The sequence below is a fragment of the Schistocerca piceifrons genome, chromosome 1 (genome assembly GCF_021461385.2).
Source record: "Schistocerca piceifrons isolate TAMUIC-IGC-003096 chromosome 1, iqSchPice1.1, whole genome shotgun sequence".
NCBI lineage: Eukaryota > Metazoa > Arthropoda > Insecta > Orthoptera > Acrididae > Schistocerca > Schistocerca piceifrons.
The window spans coordinates 479856465-479879172 of record NC_060138.1 but is presented as its reverse complement, the minus strand read 5'-3'; positions in this window follow the sequence as shown (position 1 = coordinate 479879172).

Below are 22708 nucleotides of genomic sequence, written 5' to 3'. Positions count from 1 at the left end.
GAACAAAGAGCACAGTGGGACTTGTGGTTCTGTTCAAATTGATTGAGTAATTGTCGTTTATAGCAGCCTACATTACTGCTATTGGGGGCTCGGAGTCAAATTATTATTAAAGTAAAACTGTAAACCGTCTCACCAGTGCTAATTTCATTGTGTGAATGAAAAGGACAACGCCAATAAATAATGATTGAACTGTGCCGTGAAAAACTGATTTTACTATAATAATTGCCAAATTCTTTTTCTGTAGCAGTAATTGTACTCATGCCTGAGTGAATAATTAATTCAAAAACTATAACTAATGCGCGGGGTGTGAAACAGTGTACTAATGCACCAAGTGTGGAAATCATCCCCTGACACTTACGTGAGAGCCAAAATTTGCAATAACATTTTTTAACCAACATTTGTATATCCACATTCGCGTGAACGCTTCAACTGCACTTCTTCATTTTACCGCCCCGTCGCAACCTTCACCTCAAAACTCCAAAAATATAGAGGAAACTGATATTTCCACTCACGAATACCGATGTCGCTGACGTAACAGATTCCAAATCATTCTTATAACTTACAAAGTCAACTAAGGTGTTTCTCACGTCGAGAGAACCAGCAAACATGTCTTCCACCCGCGTTTCAACTGTTAGATGCACACACCACAATCGATGTTCTGTCAACTAAATAAAGTTACGAAATGTGTAGAAGCAGTCAAACAGACAATTTACATGAGAGGGAATAATGGTCCAGCGCAAACAAACGTCCATATTGAATCTTCTCAAATCTCCACGCGATCACGTAAGCTATCCAAAACGTACTAATCATTAGTTCGTTATTCGACTGTCTAGAGCACGACACGGTTAGGCCAGCTACATTCCTGCATCCAAACAGGCCTCTATTTGGACAGGTCCTACCGTATGGCCGGCCGCGATGGTCTAGCGGTTCTAGGCGCTCAGTCCGGAGCCGTGCGACTGCTACGGTCGCAGGTTCGAATCCTGCCTTGGGCATGGATGTGTGTGATGTCCTTAGGTTAGTTAGGTTTAAGTAGTTCTAAGTTCTAGGGGACTGATGACCATATATGTTAAGTCCCATAGTGCTCAGCGCCATTTGAACCATTTGAACCTACCGTATGCCGGAAACGTGATCATTCCCGCCACAGGCCACTGGAGCAATCATCCTGGTCGTCACTCTTCTGACTGGTTTGATGCCGCCCGCCACGAATTCCTCTCCTGTGCTAACCTCTTCATCTCAGCACTTGAGACCTACTTCCTCAATTATTTGCTGTATGTATTCCAATCTCTGCCTCCATCTACAATTTTTGCCGTCTACAGCTCTCTCTAGTACCATGGAAGTCATTCCCTCGTCTCTTAACACATGTGTCGTATCATCCTGTCAATCTTCATGAGGGAATATGTGATATATCTTTGACCATCATTCTGTTATATGGAAATTCATTGTTCTGCATAAGTTCCGGGCTTCTTTTGGTTCATCGCACTATTTAAGTGCGTTTTAGTACTTTTTGTGCAGTGCTTGGGTGGTGGAACACACACCTGGTTACAATAGAGTTTGTTTCATACATTAAAGTCTGTTGCAAATACAGACAGTTTTTTAAAATACATTTAGAAGAATACTAAGTTCCTTACTGATTTTTCGTTCACAAATTATTAAAAATATAAATAGAGATCACGCAGTTTACAAAAAGATACCAGACAAGCCATTCATCAAACCTCACCTCTCCCCTCACCGCACCTGTCGATGGTTAAACGTGAGTCGTCGCTGTTGTAGACCAGGCTTTTCCCGAAGTCCCTTAGAAGTAATGTAAGTGAATAAAACGAGGGGGCGACGATGGCGTGCCAATGATTGCTACTTACTTACTTTCGTAAAATGACATACAACTCGATCCATGCACTTTACATGTTCTGGCGTCTTTCCTCTGTCTCCACAGTCGACAGCGAATCTTCTTGTAACTTTTTTATGAGCTACATGAATTCACAATTTTATATCTGTTTTATGTATTGTTTTATGTTTTCTTATGAAGCATAATGAGAGAAGCACTTTTCTTTTGTTTACAGCTTAAGTTTTTATTACTGGTGCCGTGTATCGTTGGCTGCTTTACGACTTCAGTCCTCGTTTCGCTCGTTGAAGTACGAGAGGAGAAATTTCAGCACCATTTGTTTACAAAAAAAGGTGCGGTTATATGCAAAAATAATGTTCATATCCTACCTGTTTATGATACCCTTTTTCAACCTGTAATATGGAACAAACTACTGCATTTAAGACGCTACCACACGTACAGGTTTTCACGAAGTACACTTTAAATTTTATATTTTCTTTTTGTGGAAATTATCTATGAAAAGATATTTCAGATAATACGTATATTATAGTTATGTTCAAAACAGTTTACAAATTTTATTTGTATTTCCTATCATTGGAATATGCAAACCGTGTACTTGGTACGTCAGGGGTAGGGTACTGGAAAGATCACTTAACTGGTGTGCACAGGCTGTTCTGGAATATCTCTGACGTGGAACGTATCTGCTACTGACTGTGATACCCAGAGAGTTGATTTACTGCTCGTAATGAGAAGCGCGCATATTTGTCAAATTTTGGTGTATTCGCTATCTCGACACTCCGTGGGCTCAAAGGAGCCAGATGCTATGGAAAGGTATCTGGACATCTCGAAGTTTAGACATACGCTCTCCTTTACGATTTTGGTAATTCGGAAATGATGTCTTATTTTCGAACTCATGAGGTACATTTATCACGCTGCCAGCTGCTTTGTTGACAGAAGAGAGGCTTTAGAAGTTAACCCTCATAAACTGTCCGGCAAAAACCAAAAGTTTGGTTATTGTGACAAGACCCTCTTGTTATAAGCTGCTTAGCACATTAGAGCTTTCCATCCAGTCATTCTCTGGTCCGTTTGATATCGACAGATCCCTTCTCCTTCACCGCACCGGCCACTTTGTGCTTTCAAGGATAGATCGCCACACTAATTTTGAAATGAGTGACATTGATATGAAGAGCTATTGTCTTGAAAAGAGTATGAAGCTGCTAACAAGAATAAGGAGGAGAACTTGCTAGATCTTACACTGAGCATTTCTCATTAGGATGAGGAGAAGGTGGAAGGCAAAATTTCCAAATTCACGCACAAAAAGCGAAAATGTGTTAAAACTCAAGCGATTTTTCAGGTTACTCGATACTTGGGCATATAGCCTCTCCCTCCTCTCATCTCCAGTAGACTTCCGGAAGCTAGGGTGGGGTAGTGTATTTGTGGAACTGAGAAAACTTTTCTGGACACTACAGAAGAAACAATGATTGAGGCTGTGGACCTGTGCCAGTGCCACCCTTCGCCCATATCAAGACGAGTAGTCGAAAGACGTGTCACTCTCCCAGCTTGGTAACGACAGCCTTGAACAAGTCTCTAACCCAACTAAGCAAATAGTCTCCGAAACCTGTAACTCCTCTAATATGTGTGCTTATTAGATATTTGTCATTATTCTTTTATAATTTTATGAATTCAGATTTTTGCCTCTAACAACAAGCTTAAAAATTTTACATGATTTTGATGTATAAATGATTTTGTTTCTTGATTTCTGGTAAATAACTACCTCATTAATTAAAATAAGATAAGAAATCAGCACTAATTACAGCTTGACAGAAGTGATGTTCATCTGTAGGGGAGACAGCATATAGAACACTAGTACTGCCCATTGTTGAGTACTTCTCGAGTGTCTGGCGTCCCCAGCAGTTCGGATTAAAGAACTTAGGGGCGGGCTGCTAGGTTTATTACCAGTATGTTCGAACAGCACACAAATATTACAGAGACGTTTCGGGAACTCAAATGGGTATCCCTGCGGTAAGGTGTCGTTCTTTTCGAGGAGCACTGTTGGTAAATTTAGAAAAGCGGCATTTGAAGCTGGCTGAAGAACGATTCTACTGCCGCTAATGTACATTTACCGTAAGGATCACAAGGCTAAGATAAGAGAAATTAGGACTCGTACGGAGGCTTGTAGACTGTCATTTTTCCTTCGCTATGTTTACGAGTGGAACAAGAAAGGAAATGACAGTACGAGGTACCTTTCGCCATGCACCATACAGTGCCTTGCGGGGTATGTACAGGGTGTTTCAAAAATGACCGGTATATTTGAAACGGCAAGACAAACTAAACGAGCAGCGATAGAAATACACCGTTTGTTGCAATATGCTTGGGACAACAGTACATTTTCAGGCAGACAAACTTTCGAAATTACGGTAGTTACAATTGTCAACAACAGATGCGCTGCGGTCTGGGAAACTCTATAGTATGATATTTTCCACATATCCACCATGCGTAGCAATAATATGGCGTAGTCTCTGAATGAAATTACCCGAAACCTTTGACAACGTGTCTGGCGGAATGGCTTCACATGCAGATGAGATGTACTGCTTCAGCTGTTCAATTGTTTCTGGATTCTGGCGGTACACCTGGTCTTTCACGTGTCCCCACAGAAAGAAGTCACAGGGGTTCATGTCTGGCGAATAGGGAGGCCAATCCACGCCGCCTCCTGCATGTTTCGGATAGCCCAAAGCAATCACACAATCATCGAAATATTCATTCAGGAAATTAAAGACGTCGGCCGTGCGATGTGGCCGGGCACCATCTTGCATAAACCACGAGGTGTTCGCAGTGTCGTCTAAGGCAGTTTGTACCGCCACAAATTCACGAAGAATGTCCAGATAGCGAGATGCAGTAATCGTTTCGGATCTGAAAAATGGGCCAATGATTCCTTTGGAAGAAATGGCGGCCCAGACCAGTACTTTTTGAGGATGCAGGGACGATGGGACTGCAACATGGGGCTTTTCGGTTCCCCATATGCGCCAGTTCTGTTTACTGACGAAGCCGTCCAGGTAAAAATAAGCTTCGTCAGTAAACCAAATGCTGCCCACATGCATATCGCCGTCATCAATCCTGTGCACTATATCGTTAGCGAATGTCTCTCGTGCAGCAATGGTAGCGGCGCAGAGGGGTTGCCGCGTTTGAATTTTGTATGGATAGAGGTGTAAACTCTGGCGCATGAGACGATACGTGGACATTGGCGTCATTTGGACCGCAGCTGCAACACGGCGAACGGAAACCCGAGGCCGCTGTTGGATCACCTGCTGCACTAGCTGCGCGTTGCCCTCTGTGGTTGCCGTACGCAGTAGCCCTACCTTACCAGCACGTTCATCCGTCACGTTCCCAGTCCGTTGAAATTTTTCAAACAGATCCTTTATTGTATTGCTTTTCGGTCCTTTGGTTACATTAAACCTCCGTTGAAAACTTCGTCTTGTTGCAACAACACTGTGTTCTAGGCGGTGGAATTCCAACACCAGAAAAATCCTCTGTTCTAAGGAATAAACCATGTTGTCCACAGCACACTTGCACGTTGTGAACAGCACACGCTTACAGCAGAAAGACGACGTACAGAATGGCGCACCCACAGACTGCGTTGTCTTCTATATATTTCACATCACTTGCAGCGCCATCTGTTGTTGAAAATTGTAACTACTGTAATTTCGAAAGTTTGTCCACCTGAAAATGTACTGTTGTCCCAAGCATATTGCAACAAACGGTGTATTTCTATCGCTGCTCGTTTAGTTTTTATTGCCGTTTCAAATATACCGGTCATTTTTGAAACACCCTGTATGTAGATGTAGACTTAATAATATAAGAAAACTGTCTACCTGATTTGAAGAATAGCTTTGTTTGTATTGCTTTTTACTCTGTGTGTAAGTCTGTGCACAACTTGATTCAAATTCAGTTATTTGTATATCAATACCTGTGAGGTAGTCTTACGAGCACTTGAAGTTCCAACCTGTCATCCGCTCTCTGCTTTCGGTAGGCTCGCCAGCACCGAACGTGGCTGGTAGTGAAAGGTACCAAACCTTGTAACTCGTCCGTAAACTTCATTAAGTATTATTTCAGTGTATCAGCATATCTGGCTATTCCAAAATTCAGTACACTCTGACTGTACTATGCTGGCACTTCTTGAAAAAACAGCAGCCATAAGTTTAGTAATAGTTCTCAATATTCAGTCTACTTTATCAGTGACCTGATGCTATTGAACCAAAGTCTTTGAATATTTCTGTATTCGCTGCTCCTTTGCATATAATTTAGTAGATTGAAAAATTATGATCCGTGTATATCAAACACATTTTATTCTCTCTCTAGCAGGATTGTAATAATTATCGTGCGTTTACCCACAGCTGATACTACTCTTCCTCGTAAGGCGTACATTAAATCTGTGCTTGAAGTACCAACTTTAGTAGTTATTGTAATGGGTTATTCTTATGCTCACGCTGCTTCAATGACCAAGAGCATTATTGGATTTTCCGTATTACTTAGTTCTGAAGGGACGAAGCGCCATGAACCTTGGAAGGAGATTATGAAAACATTGTCACAGCAGAAGTTGCGTAGCATCATGGTGTAGTGGTTATGACACTAAACTGTTGCATGGAGGGTTCTCAGTTCAAAACTACCGTGGACAGTACAATTTCAATTTCTATATTCGGTTCGAGTACATTCTAGAGGTATCCACAAATGTCAAGAATCATTGTACCGGAATGTTCTGTAGCTGTATATATACTGTATGTGTTCTGGCCACAGGCAGTTGACTCCGCGCTTTTGTATATGCAAGTGCTGAAAAAACCTTCGTTAAGTGAAGTTAGTGTTCGTCACTCATCTAATTACACCTTCTTTTACGTGACAATATAATTCACTCTCTCGTCCTATTATTCTATTTAGACTGTCGTTAAACTGGGAATACTTATACGGCTTTCTTTGCCCATAATCCTTTACAGTACGCCTGAATATCATTTCGTTGGTACCGAAGTTTCAGCCATTGTTAGCTTTAAGTCAACTTTGGGAGGTTTTCTTTATTTATTAAGGTCTTGGCAAAACTACAGTAAAGTATAACACACATAAAAAAGTGAATTAAAACATAAAACAAACCAACAGAAATATTAATAAATGAGTGTAAAATTATAGCAAATGAACATTTAGAGACGTTATTAATGTCACATTTCCGTCGGAGCTCTGTGACCAAGGAATTTATCTGTACAGTAGCCCGTCGAATGTGCAGTCGCCCATAGTGTGCTGAGGGTGGGGTAGTATGAGGAGCTGATAATGTATCAAGGAACCGTCAGTTAACAGTGTTTGTAGACGTTCTGGCTAAAATGCCCTACATCTACACTAAGAATAAGTTGTATGTTTAGAGCTTCTGCGATGGTAGTGTTCCTGCTGCTGCCGAAGAATATTGTCGACGCTCTTCGATCCGTCGAATTCCTGATCGTAGAGTGTTTACCACAGTTTTCAGCACATTGTGTGGAGGAGATATTCTTCCAAGTTCATATTTTTTCTTCTCAACTTGTAGTTCAACAACCTGTGCAGGAATTGCAACACGTTGAGGAAATGGTGCAGTGTGGGTTTACCACAGTTTTCAGCACATTGCGTGAAGGAGTTATTCGTCCAAATTAATATTTTTCTTCTAAACGTGTAGTTTAACAAACTGTGCAGGAACAGCAACACGTTGAGGAAATGGTGCAGTGTGGTCCTATTACCAGCACACAGCGGCTTGCTGCACGCATCAACTTTATACCAAGGGTGCAAAAACGCATTGAAGTTGATAGTGGAACGGTAGAAGAATTTGTAATGTTTACCGACGGCTATACACCTGTACATGTGTAAACCTGACTGTGTACTGAATAATACATAAAGTAAATAAAGACGTACATCAAATACGTTCCATCCCGTACACCATTCAGAATACGACATATGTCCGTATAAAGTTTTTTGCTGCAAATCATCGTTCTTCTCATATCCCTGAATACAGACCGTTCCTCCTGGGACATCCTGTGTAAGCGACATATACGTGGTGATTATACACACATCAAAAAAAGTTTTGCATCACCTCGGTTCCGAGTGTTCCAGAACCTGGGTTACCATAGACATAATTTCCGCTCTTATTGCTCATGAAAACCACACATTGCATGTTGTACAACCATACAGCGAGACCATCAGAGGTCGTGATCCAGATTGCTGTACACACCGGTACCTCTAATACCCAGTAGCACGTCCTTTTGCACTGATGCATCCCTGTTTTTGTCGTGGCATACTATCCACAAGCTCATCAAGGCACTGTTGGTCCAAATTGTCCCACCCCCCAACGGCGATTCGGCGTAGATCCCCCAGAGTGGTTGGTTGGTCAAGTCGTCCATAAACGCCCATTGCAATCTACCCAAGGCATGTTCGATACGGTTCATGTCTGGAGAACATGCTGACCACTCTAGTCGAGTGATGTCGCAATCCTGAAGGAAGTCTTTCACAAGATGTACAAGATGGGGACGCGAATTGCCGTCCATGAAGACGAATGTCTCGCCAATATGTTGCCGATATGGTTGCACTATCGGTCGAAGGATGGCATTCAGTATCGTACAGCCGTTACAGCGCCTTCCATGACCACCAACGGCGTATGTTAGTGCCACATAATGTCACCCCAAAACATCAGGGAACCTCCACTTTGCTCCATTCGCTGGACAGTGTGTCTAAGGCGTTCAGCCCGACCGGGTTGCCTCCAAACACGTCTCCGACGATTGTCTGGTTGAAGGCATATCCGACACTCCTCGGTGAAGAGAACGTGATGCCAATCCTGAGCGGTCCATTCGACATGTTGTTGGGCCCATCTGCACCGCGCTGCATGGTGTCATGGTAGCAAAAATGGACCTCGCCTTGGACGTCGGGAGTGAAGTTGCGCATCATGCAGCCTATTGCGCGTAGTTCGAGTCGTAACACGGCCTCCTGTGGCTGCACGAAAAGCATTATGCAACATGGTGGCGTTGCTGTCAGGGTTCCTCCGAGCCATAATCCGTAGGTAGCGGTCACCCACTGCAGTAGTAGCCTTTGGGCGGCCTGAGTGAGGCATGTCATCGACAGTTCTTGTCTTCTCTATCTCCTCCATGTCCGAAAAACATCGCTTTGATTCACTCCGAGACGCCTGGACACTTCCCTTGTTGAGAGCCCTTCCTGACACGAAGTAACAATGCGGATGCGATCGAACGGCGGTGTTGACCGTCTAGGGATGTTTAAACTACAGACAACGTGAGCCGTGTACCTTCTTCCTGGTGGAATGACTGGAAATGATCGGCTGTCGGACCCCCTCCGTCTAATAGACGCTGCTCATACACTGTTGTTTACATCTTTAGGCTGGTTTAGTGACATCTCTGAACAGTCAAAGGGACTATGTTTGTGATACAATATCCACAGTTAACGTCTGTCTTCAGGGGTTCTGGGAACCGGGGTGATGCAAAACTTTTTTTGATGTGTGTGGTTAAAATTAAACTTTCAAACCACTGTAGAAATAACACCACTGGTCAGAACGACGTCAAACTGCAACGGAATATTATCGGAGAATGGGGAACACGTATGGCAGAAGAAAAATAAATAGTTACAAAATGTAGCGATAGATGGCGCTGTAAGCATCATAGATTAATGGTGGTCGATTACAAATGACAAATGAATCTTAGTGTGCATGAGTGTACAGGTTTGATATTGTTAGTTATGCAAGCCCACCCACCACAAAATCCAAGATGTCGTATCACATCGAATGGGAAAAATCGGTGTTTAATTGTACTGAGGCCAAAAGCTGCTTAAAAAACATGACTCACATCGGTTTTAATTGTCTGGAGGCCAGAAACCCTATAAAAAGCACCAATCACATCGGTTTTAAATTGTCCTGAGGCTGAAAACCGCATAAAAAGCATCAATCACATCGGTTTTTAATTGGTTGAGGCCAGAAACCGCGTAAAAAGCATTAATCAAAACCAAATCGGATTATTAATTTCCGTGTGACTGGCGCAAAACATGTTCAATATGTTGTCCACCGTTTCCTGCAACAAGTTGAAATCGAGAAACAGCATGTTCCACAACTTATCGACGTGTCTCCAGGGTCACGTTCAGAATGTGTTGCGCAGTGCGTGCCTTCAGTGCAGCTAAGTTTGCAATCGGAGTACTGAACACGACATCATTCAGATAGCCCCACAGCCAGAAGTCACACGGATTAAGATCAGATAACCGGGACGGCCAGGCTGTAGGGAAGTGGTGGCTGACATTTCTAGCATTTGCTAGAATGCAGTTGCTTAACTGAATTTCCAATGGGCGGAGGTGCGCCATATTGCATAAATATGATCCCATCCACACATCCATGCTGATGGAGAGCTGGAATGGAGTGGTTGCGCAAAAGACAGTCATAGAGCTTACCAGTGACGGTACAGGTAACAGGACCGGAAGCACCTTTATCTTCAAAAAAATATGATAAATGATGCCTTAAACCCGCACCACAGAGTGACTTTTTCAGGATGAAGTGGTACTGGTTGATTTGCTTGTGGATTTTCCCTTGCCCATATACGACAGTTCTGTGTATTGACATCCTGTCAGATGGAAGTGGGCTTTGTCTGCCACAAAATCTTCCACGGCCAATCATTGTCCACTTCCATGCGAGCAAGAAATTCTAAAGCAAACGTCTCTCTTGCTGGCAGGTCAACAGGAAGCAACTCGTGCACATGGATAATTTTGAATGGATAGCAAAGAAGGATGTTTCATAGGATTTTACGCACGGTGCTCACTGGTATGTAGAGCAGTTCTCCGTGCACTACACGTTTGCACACCACCACTCGTCCCCTCCTGCATTGCCATGGCCACTGCTTCCACTGAAGGCGAATCAGTTCGTTTCCTCCCTCTACCAGGTTGCATACCAAAAGAACCCGTCTTTTCGAATTTCCCAATTATTTTCTCCAGACCCACGGCAGTCATCGGACGAACGCCTTCTTTCAAACCCTTCAGTGTCCGGAACTTCTGCAGAGCTACGTGTGCACAGTCATCATTCTTGTAATATAGCTTTAAAGCAGAGCGCTATGCTGCATTGAGAAAGTCATGGCGAACGTCGCAGAACCGACAGGAGGAAAAGCCATGTACACGGCGTCTTTATGCCAATATGTCGTGCTCATGACAGGTGTTTTCATTTACGTATTCTGGAACATACAGCGTCAGCTATTGATCAATTTCCGCATTTTTTTTCTTCTGCCACACGTTTTCCCCTTTCTCCGACAATACTCCGTTGCACTTTGACGTCGTTCTGACCAGTAGTGTTGTTTCTACAGCGTTTTGAAAGTTTAACTTTAATTGTAATCACCATGTAGAATGAATACAGAAATGTTTCACATACGGCAACGGAAAAGGGACAAATTGGTCTCACCAGAATGAATAGATCCTTGAAACATGAAAATGCCATGTGCTCACATTGTGAAACCCTAGAGGAGGCTCTTTTGATGTATTCAGCATACTGTCATATGATTGCTTAATAGCGACGTATCCCCACACTGCACTTCGTCTTATAAAACGAAATGGGTTTCGTTTTAGAAAGCATTGACACAATAATGTAGCACATCGACAATATTTGGTCAGAAATTCTCAAAATTGGAAGCAGTTTACAGCCTTGCCAGCCAAAAACCAGCGTGGGTGTTACACTTTACAAAACACAATACAGCCATCGCTCGTTGTGTAATGAGCCAGTCAAGGGAGGGGTGGAAATAGTTGATACAGCAGCACCTAAGCACAAGAAGTGTAAAGCCATTCCGCACCAGCATCCACGGAAGTGTTTAGTACACATGCCTAGAAAAGCCAAGCAAGTGCAGCCCATAGCGTTTAAACCCTTGACCCGTTTTGTACTGTATTAGTCTCGTGTTAGTATCGCAGCACTACCACTTCCTGCACGCTTTACAGGGTCTGCAGATTGACCTCGCACCGGGAGACACAGAGACACCGCCACCCTGGGACATAGCACACCGACCACAGCGCTCCTACAGTGGGACGCAGACATTGCAGCACTGGTGGTATCAGCCATGCCTCAGCCGCCGAGCCTAGAGGACATCGCTGACGGAAGCAGTAGTGTTCCGCCACTGCCCGGCCACGCCGTACTCTGTCAGGACGGTACGAATACACGTGTGAAGGAGGCAACTGGACGCGTCACCCACCTGCCGCTGTTTGAAACGTACTCCAATGGAGAGCCATAATGAAGACATTTCAAAGTACAAAACATATCTACTGACTCTAGTGCTACTACTGCAATAAAACTGAACATTGCAAAAAATGGCTCTGAGCACTATGGGACTTAACAGCTGAGGTCATCAGTCCCCTAGAACTTAGAACTACTTAAACCTAACTAACCTGAGGACATCACACACATCCATGCCCGAGGCAGGATTCGAACCAGCGACCGTAGCGGTCGCGCTGTTCCAGACTGAAGCACCTACAACCGCTCGGCCACTCCGGCCGGCGCTGAACATTGCAGCCACAGGTACACTGCTTAATAGTACTTGGTCTCAGCTGACTCGTAGAATTATTACACGCTGTCACCACAGCTATTGTACTATATTGGCTTGTACACAAGAAATAAAATGCGTCTCGAAACATTTTCTGGGCAAACAGTGTGGCCTAATAGCTCTGCTAGAGGACTCTGCATCTTCTCCGTGTCTTCTGGCAGCCAGGTGGCCTCACGTGCCTCATCCATCTCCTGTCAAGGGGAGGTGGAGCTTCACAATGTCGAATGCCAGGGAGGTAAGAGCTGTAGAACCCTGCGTCGCCATACACTTCAGTGGCTTCAGCAACGTTGAAGGCCACCATTGTGGTTCGGCGTGAAGGAATCGGAAGTGGTCGCAGGCTCGGGCCAGTACCAGAAGAGGCTGGGCTGCTTTAGGCTCCTCGGACGGCGTGCCGCATGATGCAAGTCCTGCTCGCCTCAACATCGAACATCTTGCAGCACCATTGGGATGTGACAATGCCTGGGACCCTCTCTGGGACCGGCTGTATGTGCAGGCTCACGCATTGGGCCCACTATGTAAAGAAGGCGGCTCCTGGATGACAGATGATGTGGCGCTGGCCGACCGCTGTGGCCCAGCGGTTCTAGGCGCTTCAGTCCGGAACCGCGTTGCTGCTGAGCCGTGGTAAAAATTGCTGTTTTGAAGAGCGCGCCGCTGCGCGTTGTGTGAAGCAGTCGCCCTCCGTTTCTGGCGGTGGCGCCGCAGTGGCAGTCGCAGCTTTGGTGTTTCCCTCTGGTGAGAAAGGGGAAAGGTTGCCTGTTCACGTGCATTTAAGGGGCGCTATGAGCTCGCCAGTTGGTCAGTCTGGGGGAGTCTGGAGTCAGTCTGGGGTCAGTCTCTCGTCCCCAGCTTGCTAGTCTGTTTCTCGTCCGATTTTGTGGCGCAGTGAGAGAACTCAACGAGTGGTCGCCTGGTCAGGGGCTTGGTCCCTGCATCTGAGTCTGCGCGTTAGGCCGCCAGTCTGCTCGAGTTGCTCAGGCAATGGTCATTGGCTGTTGGATCGATCAGTTGGTCGTTCACGCACTGAGACACAAGATGACTTGTCCGCCTTGAGCGTTGGCGCATGGAGGTCGCCACGTGAGTCCAGTGGGCCGCGCCGAATAGCGATGGGTAGTGGCTTCGTGGCCGACACGAGAGCGAGGAGTCAACCCACGACATCGGCCTGGCCGGTGCCTGCTGCGACGCCGTGAGACGGGAGATCGGCGCGCCTTCCTGCGTCCGTTGAAGCGGCTGGCAGCGGACGGTTCGGGAGAGCGATTTGGGGGTGCTTCGCCAGGTCTTCGCCAGAAATCGCAGTTTATTAGAAGTTAAGTGATCGGTGATATGTTGTTTCATTTACTTGTTAAATTCTACTTGTTTTCTTGGTGAGGTCACAAACCGCTTTGTTTTGGGGTCGTCCCACCATTCTTCTCCGTTTGCCCACCCGCTGGAAGGTGGTTATTTATGAATTGGGTGGTCCGTTTTTCCCTTGTGGAGTAGGGGCGGGTTAGAGCAACCTGCGGTTCGGGTTGTTCGGTAATCTCCGTATCAATCTGCCATACGTTAATAGCTGCCTCTGTCATGTTTGTCGGATTCGGTGTGTTAACGAATTTATTGCTTGAAGTGTAACGGCCTGATTCCTGAAATATGTTTTTATCTTGCCTCTCATCTAGAGAGGCGGTATATGTGTGCTGTGGAGCATGTTTGGCCAACCTCATATAATTTTATGCAAGACTGCATTTCATGGGCTTTTATTTAAATGGTTATTTTAGCATATAAAGTTGCCACCCTTCCACCGTAAGACTTTTCATAGAAGTTAAAATCAAGTTGCACCTTCAGTGGCAAGTTAGCCTTTTAATTTTAGTGTTTTATACCATTTCCATCCCTCCTACGGGGTACATAGTTCGTGTGCTTGTGTAAATTGTTAAAACTTTGACTTTAAGGTAATCTGGTGTGTTGCAGATTTGCACCTGTGTAGTCTTTCAGAGGTTGTTGTGAGCGGTCGTGACTACGACCGTGTCAAAAGGGAGTGGCAAGGTTCTCAGCCCAAAAGCTCATACACTCGAAAATCTGTTTCTTTCTGCCCCTGAATAAATTGTAACTTGAAACTTAGAGGGTGCTTTCTGCTTATGATTTTAAATCTGTTTCTTAAAAAAAGAAAAAGGCTTGTTAGGAATAAAATTCCCATTTATTAAAAGCAATTTCATTTTGATTTCATCAGTTACTCCCTGGCAACTACTTCCACGCTCACATAGTGTGATTAAATGTGTTTATGTCTTGATGAATCTCTAGTAAATAAAGTAAATACTTAAGAAAAGTTTTGAAAGTAATTTCACGGTTCAGCTGCTATGGTAGCAGGTTCGAATCCTGCCTCGGGTATGGATGTGTGTGATGTCCTTAGGTTAGTTAGGTTCTTAGTAGTTCTAAGTCTAGGGGACTGATGACCTCAGATATTAAGTTCCATAGTGCTTAGAGCCAATGTGGCGCTGGCCACAGGACGTCCAGTAGAGTATGCTGCCATACTGTCAACATGCGTGTAGAATTGCAACTGGCGAGCGGCCCTGGACTTGGGTGTTCCGGCGCGCTGATGAAGAACTGTACAGAGCATCTTCCTTATTAGTGCTAATGACTGCTTTGGTTATCTCTGTTTCAGTGTGAGTACGAAACGCTCAGTTTGACTGTTAGAGGCGAGATCAAAATGGACACAAAACATGTGTCGGACACGGTATTACAGATAAAATTGCATACACTGAACGGACCTAAATTGTGGTGCACTGTCAGAGACATAGGTGCGAGAGGTGCTCTCTGTGGACAATGTCTGTTCGAGGGAATGGATAGTTGCGTCAGAGGATGAGGTATTGATGCTGGCTGCAGAAGGAAATTTAGAATGTGCATCGACGCACGAACAGACCCGAACAACAAGAATTATTTGCTTAATCCGTGAACTGTTCTCGATCGATCGGTTACTCTAGTTCCGTTTACCCTAACACCACTAAAAGGAAAGTTCATTGATTACGTCTAGAAAACACGAATGTGTTCTAATGTATCTTACATGTTTCTTGATCAAAAGAATTCGATCTTCACATTCATCCACCGTAAGCCAATTTGTAATTGCTGCTACGTAAGGGCATGTTCCAAATTGAGCCACACATAACGATCATTCAGATTTCTTCCACATGATTCCCTAAGTCATTTGGCTATTTCTGTTGGATTACTGATACCGTTTCTTCTTCTTGACACTGCCCAGTTTTAAGAAGATAAATAAATTCGTCAGAATTCTGTAACTGTTTAGAGTTTTGGGAATTTATTTACAGTATTGCCATCAAAAGTTGTGATTCATAGAACATACATAACCAAAGGCATAACCCCCCTCCCCCCTCCCCTTGCCGACAATCCCACCTCTCTGAGTGAGGTGGCTAACGCAGGCAACCATGGTGGCGCTCGACACGCAAGTAAGCTAGTTCGAAATCTCCTGTTGGGAAAAATTTTCACTGTCATTATTTTGTCAGTAAGTGGAGGAAATATGATGGCGTAAGGATTCTGATCACCAGTTTGCGCCATTGTCCTGGTTTAAATACCAAACCTCTATGCACTGTTTCATGAAGAGAGGGCACGTGTCACTTGATGGTGATTCGTCCGTCGGATAGGGACGTTAAGCGTGGCGGCCCACTTGGTGTTATTCATGAGGAGTAGACTATGTGCCGGTACCAGATTTCACCGTCTCCGTTCTCTCGTTTTCATCATAAAACAAAATTTACACTACAATTCACACACCTATACACACACACACACACACACACACACACACACACACACACACACACACACTGAAACACGTATGTAACGCAGCAGCGATGGCGAGGCATTGTAGCATCTGTGACCAGAGAGTATGCGCTTGACCGCGCGAGTGTTGCGAGCGGCTCTCAGTCAGTAGTAGTCTTTGCGAGTTAGTTGTCGCTATGCAGAGTAGCAGTCAGTCAGTCGTTGCGAGTCTGTAGCTCTGTCTAGTTGAGAGCAGTACTCAGTCTGTAGTCGTCATGCAGAGCGGTCGGTCAGTAGTAGCAGCCCAGTGCGGTTGTGTGATGTAGGCGGTCGGCAACAATGGTCAAGATGAGGAATAAGGTATACTGTTAATTAATATAATCATTAGATAATGAAAAATTTTATTTATTGTAATTATTCTCCAACAAGTCTCTCAATAATAATTTTTTATTTCAAAAGCATTTTCTCAAAAGTTTAATTTTTTTTGAACTAAAAATCTCGTTGCACTTCCCATTTCATTCCACTTCTTTTTGAAGAAAAATTTCACTAGAATTACAAAAAAAGGAGAATATTATTATTTGCAATGTAGTTCCTCCAAGTGGTGAGCAACAACAAGAGCAGATATGTGACATCCATTTATTCTGAGGTAAGACTTTAATTCTGATTGTTTTTACACAGGGCCAAAGACCGAAATTTCGGTTTAATTGTATTTTCTTGTCACTGAACGGACTTTAAATTTTGTGAAGAATTTATATTTGAGTCAGATTGCGTATTTCACATTTTTGTTGCCATTGTCAGTACATTTCATTGTGGGCAGGTTACGCATAGAGCGATGTCCATCAGCATTTCTAATTAATATCGTCCTTTTTCTTTTAAAAAAATTTGTGGGGAGGTTACACTCGGCTCCCATTTGTATTAAGTATTGTCACTTACATTTCCTATAAAAATACGGTGGGGAGGTTACACTTGGCGACACCCAGTCCAGGATCGTATTTCGTTGAGAGTCTTTTGAGCGACAGTCAGATATCTGCTCTTATTTGCTTAGATAATTAGGATTTGGCGCAACGCTTTTAATAATATTGTGACTTTCTTTCTACAGGTCAACGGCAATTTGCTGCTTTGTTGTATTTGTGTGTTGCTTTTGCATTGTGCTTATTTATTTTGTGAATAATTTTGACTATTGTTAAAATGCCGCGAAAGACTAAGAATAGTGTATCGCGAGGTATTATGAATGAAATTACCGACCCAAACAACTTTGCCGATAGGACATGTGACACGCAGTGTAATGATGACAATCCTGCGTTCACTAACAATCAGTGCATTCCAACCACTAATGATGACTTTCACCTTAATGATGAACAAACGAACCCAATTGTCTCGTCTGTTAACTTGACGACAATTGATGACGCAGAATGCTCTATGGTAATGAGCGCTGCCGAGCTTAACACACCCGATTTAGAAAATCCAAGTAAAGTACAGACAAATTTGTCTAATGAAAATGAACAGGATACTGAAAGTACGACGGATTTATTTAATTCCGAAATAATGTCTGACAGTGTACATCCGACTGCTCAGAATAACCAAATGGTTACAGTAAGCGTGAAAGTTCCAGATCCACCACTAAACAGCACAGAGAGTATAAACGCTAACTTTGGCTTTGAAGAAATCATGGTAAGATTGCTACAACAACAGAGTGAAGATATCAAACAACAATTTAGTGAACAGGATAAAAAATTTAATAAAATTAATGAAAAACTTGACAATAATGACGAAAATTTCAAACAACTTAGTGAACAAATTACAGCCGTTGCTGCGCAGTGCCATGACACTAAGGAACAGTTGCGCGTGGAAATTGAGGCTTGTTCACAAAAAAATAGCGAAGAAATAAAGTCTGTTGCGCAAGAATTAAGGGAAATGCAAACAGCCGCGACAAATACACTCAGAGACGAAATTAGCGGAGTCGCCAAACAGTGCTCTGAAAAAGCTACACAATTACGGGACGAGTTTAGAGCAATGACGGTAGAACTTTCGCGCACTATGGACGCAAAGATAGACACGAAATTCGAACAGCAGAACACTCAGATTAACGAGCGCTTTAATCAGCACATTCAGAACAGTGATACGCGTTTCCGCAGATTTATTCAGGATCAAAACAAAGTAAAACGACAAGTCATGGAAACAATCACTGCACAAAGACAAGAGGACAAACGTAAAATATTCGCGAAAGCGAAGACGTATGTAGACAATAATATTACTACAGTGTCCGACAAAATTAATACCATAGAACAATTGAACGCGGAATTACGGGATGAAATTTCGGACCTTAAATCAAAAACAGATACACACACAGTAAATATTCAAACAGTGACAGATAGATTCGAACAGTTAGATCTAACACAGGATTGTGATGTTATCAAAGCTGATGTTAAAAAACTGAGCGAAACTGCGCGCAAGTTGCAAAAACAGATTAATGCGTTTGATTCTAAAACCGATGATCAGGTTAAGATATTGACTGAAAAATGTGATGAATTGGCCAGTCGTATTGATGTTATCGAAAATGCTAATGACAATAAATCAGACGATACTGCACCGGTTTCATTTATCCAAACGCCTGAATTTCAAAATTTACAGCAGACTATTAATGAGATCGATACATCTAACAACACGTTACGTAGGAAATTATCAAATTTACAACAAGAAGTAACAGAAATGAAAAACACTTCTGTTAATAATACACAACAGACGCCACTTTATGAACATGTGTCAGACTCACGCAGCGCGTATAAATTGGGTAATCTGCAGAGAGTACGGGACTTAGATTCCGAACAACCACAGTTCAATAGATACTCTTACGATCCTGAACCTGTTCCATCATGCAGAGAGGATAACTTCGACTACAAACATTTTCTGTCAGTGAGAAAGTTTAAGGTTTTCAAAAACGATAGAACGCAGATTCACCCACTGGATTGGATTCAACAGTTTAGTTTTGCTCTTCCACCGACTTGGCCTGTAACACATAAACTTGAATTTATTTGCAGTTTTTTGGAAGGCGAACCGGCAACTCGTATGAGACCGATCGCGAGACAGTGTTACTCGGTAGAGGAATTTCAGAATGCTTTTCTGTCAGCGTACTGGTCGAAGACGACACAGCGCGGAATTAAAGACCAACTAATTAGTTTGCCAAACTATGAAAACTCAAATTTTCCCAGTGTAACGCAATTTTTTGAGCATATGGTACAACAAAACCAGTACCTAAGTGAACCGTACAGTGAATCCGCACTTATACAACTATGCATCTCTAAATTACCACGGTCATTACGAGTGTCACTTCTAACGGGCCAGCAAAAAGAAAACATTTCAGCGTTCAGAGATCTTTTACAGCTCTTGGAAGTACAGCAATCCGATTATTCTTTTGTAAACAAAAACTTTTCGAGTAACAACCAAGGTCAACAACAGTACTGCAATTATGATCAGGGACGTAATTCCAATCGGAAAGATAACAGACGTTTTAGGAACGACAATTACCAAAACTTTAATAACAGGCTAAATTCTAATTATCAATACCGTCAAAATTTTCAGCAACAGGAACAACACTTTAGTAACAATAGAGGTGTTTCACAACAACAACATCAAAACCAGCCGGTTAACATACCTAACCAACAATGGAATACACAAGGTCAACCAGGCTTTAATGTTTCGCCGCGTGGACGTATAGCCCCTGGTCCAACAAATAGTAACGTACGTCAGCAAGGAAACAACTACGTACAAAGAAGACAGTATTTCAATTCCTATCGTAATGCACCGTATAGGAATGACTATTACGACAGACGTAAAAATAATGAGGACAATTTTCAGCGAACATCTAACAACAGTCGGTCATACCAACAGCAAAATCATACGCAAGAACATATTCTCATGAATGAACCCGACAGTAGGTACCATCCAGAGCGTAACACGCCTGGAAGAAGTAATAGGACAGTTCAAATAGTCGAAATGCCACAGAATCCTCCTAATAATAATAACACGTCAGATAGAATCTGACTAGATAATGTACAGGACGCATCTTGCAATAATACAAGCACTACCTTAGACACGCAAAATGTTGTTCACGAAAATGTAATTACTTTTGACGACATCAGAGACACTCTTTTACAGGAAAGACCAGTTATTCAGAAAACCATTTCACATCCTGTTATCGAAATTAAAATTGGTTCATCGAAATTCTCAGCAGTAATTGATTCCGGATCACCTATATCAGTAATTAATGAGGAGACTTTCAACGAGTGCAACAAAGAGAATACTTATCCGACGTTACCTTTAGGCAAAACAAAAGTGAAAGGAGCAGTATCGAGTAAAGGAGTAGACGTTAAATTACAGACGCATTTATCATTTTGTATTGGAGGTCATACTTTCCACTCTAATTTTTGGATTGTTCCTTTATTGACAACAGACATTATTTTAGGCACGAATTTTCTGGTACAACACGACGCAGTTATCGATTTTCAGAATTCTTATTTAATGTTAAAAGATGAAAACGTACAACTTGCTTTAGAATTTCAGCACTCACTATCTGCGGAAGAGCAAACAATTAACCGCACAGAGGTCATTTCCGCAACACGTAACATAGACTGTAATCCCACATTGTTCACGGATACGTACGTACACAACTATAATACTCCAGACGAAGCTGACTTCGACGTAATGCAATTGATTTCTGATAAGGTTAAAGAAAGCAGTGCAACTACAGACGACGAACGAACGCAATTACACAAAATTCTTTTACAGCAAACGCCAGTTTTTGACAACATTCCTGGTACTATGTCCGGCTTTATGTATGAATTTCAAGTCAAACCGCACGACACATTTAAAGCAAAGCATTATCCTATTCCATACATTCACAGAGAACAGGTTAAAAAAGAATTGCAGGATATGCTCGACCAAGGAATTATAGAACCAGCAGTTAGTCCGTACATAAACCCGCTACATATTGTTAAGAAAAAAGATGGCTCACTTCGCCTTGTACTTGATTCACGTCACATTAATGACATTATTATTAATGAAACAGATCGACCACAGACATTAGAGGAACTTTTACAGAAATTTCACGGTACAGCTATTTATTCCACATTAGATTTGAAATCGGGATTTTGGCAAATTCAACTTCATCCGAATTGTAGAAAATATACAGCTTTTCTCTGTTTCGGCGACTGTTATCAATTTTGCAAACTACCGTTCGGCTTAACTATTTCTTCTGCAGCTTTTATTCGCGGTTTGAACACAATACTTCCGACAGAACTTAAGGACAGAATTACGACGTACGTAGACGATATTCTTATCGCAGAAGCTAACTGGTATGAACACAATCTGATTCTTGAACAACTGCTGCAAACTTTTCATGCACAAGGACTTACAGTTAATCTTAGTAAATCGCACTTTGGCAAAACTTCCATAAAATTTCTTGGACACGTAATTTCAGCAGAAGGCATTGCACCTGATCCGGAAAAACTTCAAGCTCTACGTGACATTACCGTTCCTACGACGAAGAAGCAATTACGCAGTTTTTTGGGCTTAATTAACTTTTTTCGTAAATTTATTCATCACTCTGCTTTAGACACACCCAGATTATGTCAATTAACAGGTAAAAACAGTATTTGGTCTTGGGATAAGCAAGCACACTCTGAATTCATGAACCTGAAACATGCTCTGTTGAATGCTCCACTGTTATCGCACCCCGATCTTACTAGAAATTTTTCCATTGCTACCGACAGTTCCAACACCGCTTTAGGCGTACATATTTTCCAGGAAATAGAAGAAGATGGTTCAACAGTTATTAAAAACATCGCATTTGCAAGCCGCATTTTGTCACCTGCTGAGCGAAATTATTCTGTTACAGAACTTGAAACATTATGTGTTGTATGGGCTTTCACGAGATTTAGGCATTTTCTTTATGGCAGACACACCACCGTTTACACTGACCATAGAGCCATACAATTTTTGCTTTCAGCCAAATTCACTCACGATAGATTAAGCAGATGGAAACTATATTTACAGGAATTTAATTTTACGATTGTTCACATTCCCGGCACACAAAATGTTATAGCAGACGCACTATCGCGTTCTCTCGGCAACAATCAGCAAGACGTAGCAACCAACTTCTGCAAAACAAATTTCAGTGTCATGTACATTCAGCAAGTTGCATTTGAAAACTTTATTTCATCGTCATTACAGGACATAGCACGAGAACAAAATAAAGACAATGTGTGGAAAGAAATTAAACACCTTTGGCAAGATAGGAATAATGTTACGATTAGAAACCATTACACTGTACGCAATGACGTTCTGTTTCGCCGCTCTCATCCTGACAGCAACAATTGGTTATTATGCATTCCTGACGAACTGGTCAACAAATTAATTTGGTACACTCATTTAAGCTACGCACATTACGGAGCACGAAAATGTTTTCTTATACTGAGACAGAACTGTTATTTTACCAACATGGAAAAACGTATACGACGAGTTTTAGCGTCTTGTAAAATTTGCCAGAAAGCTAAATCAGACACCACTTCACATATTCCTCCTTTATATCCCATTA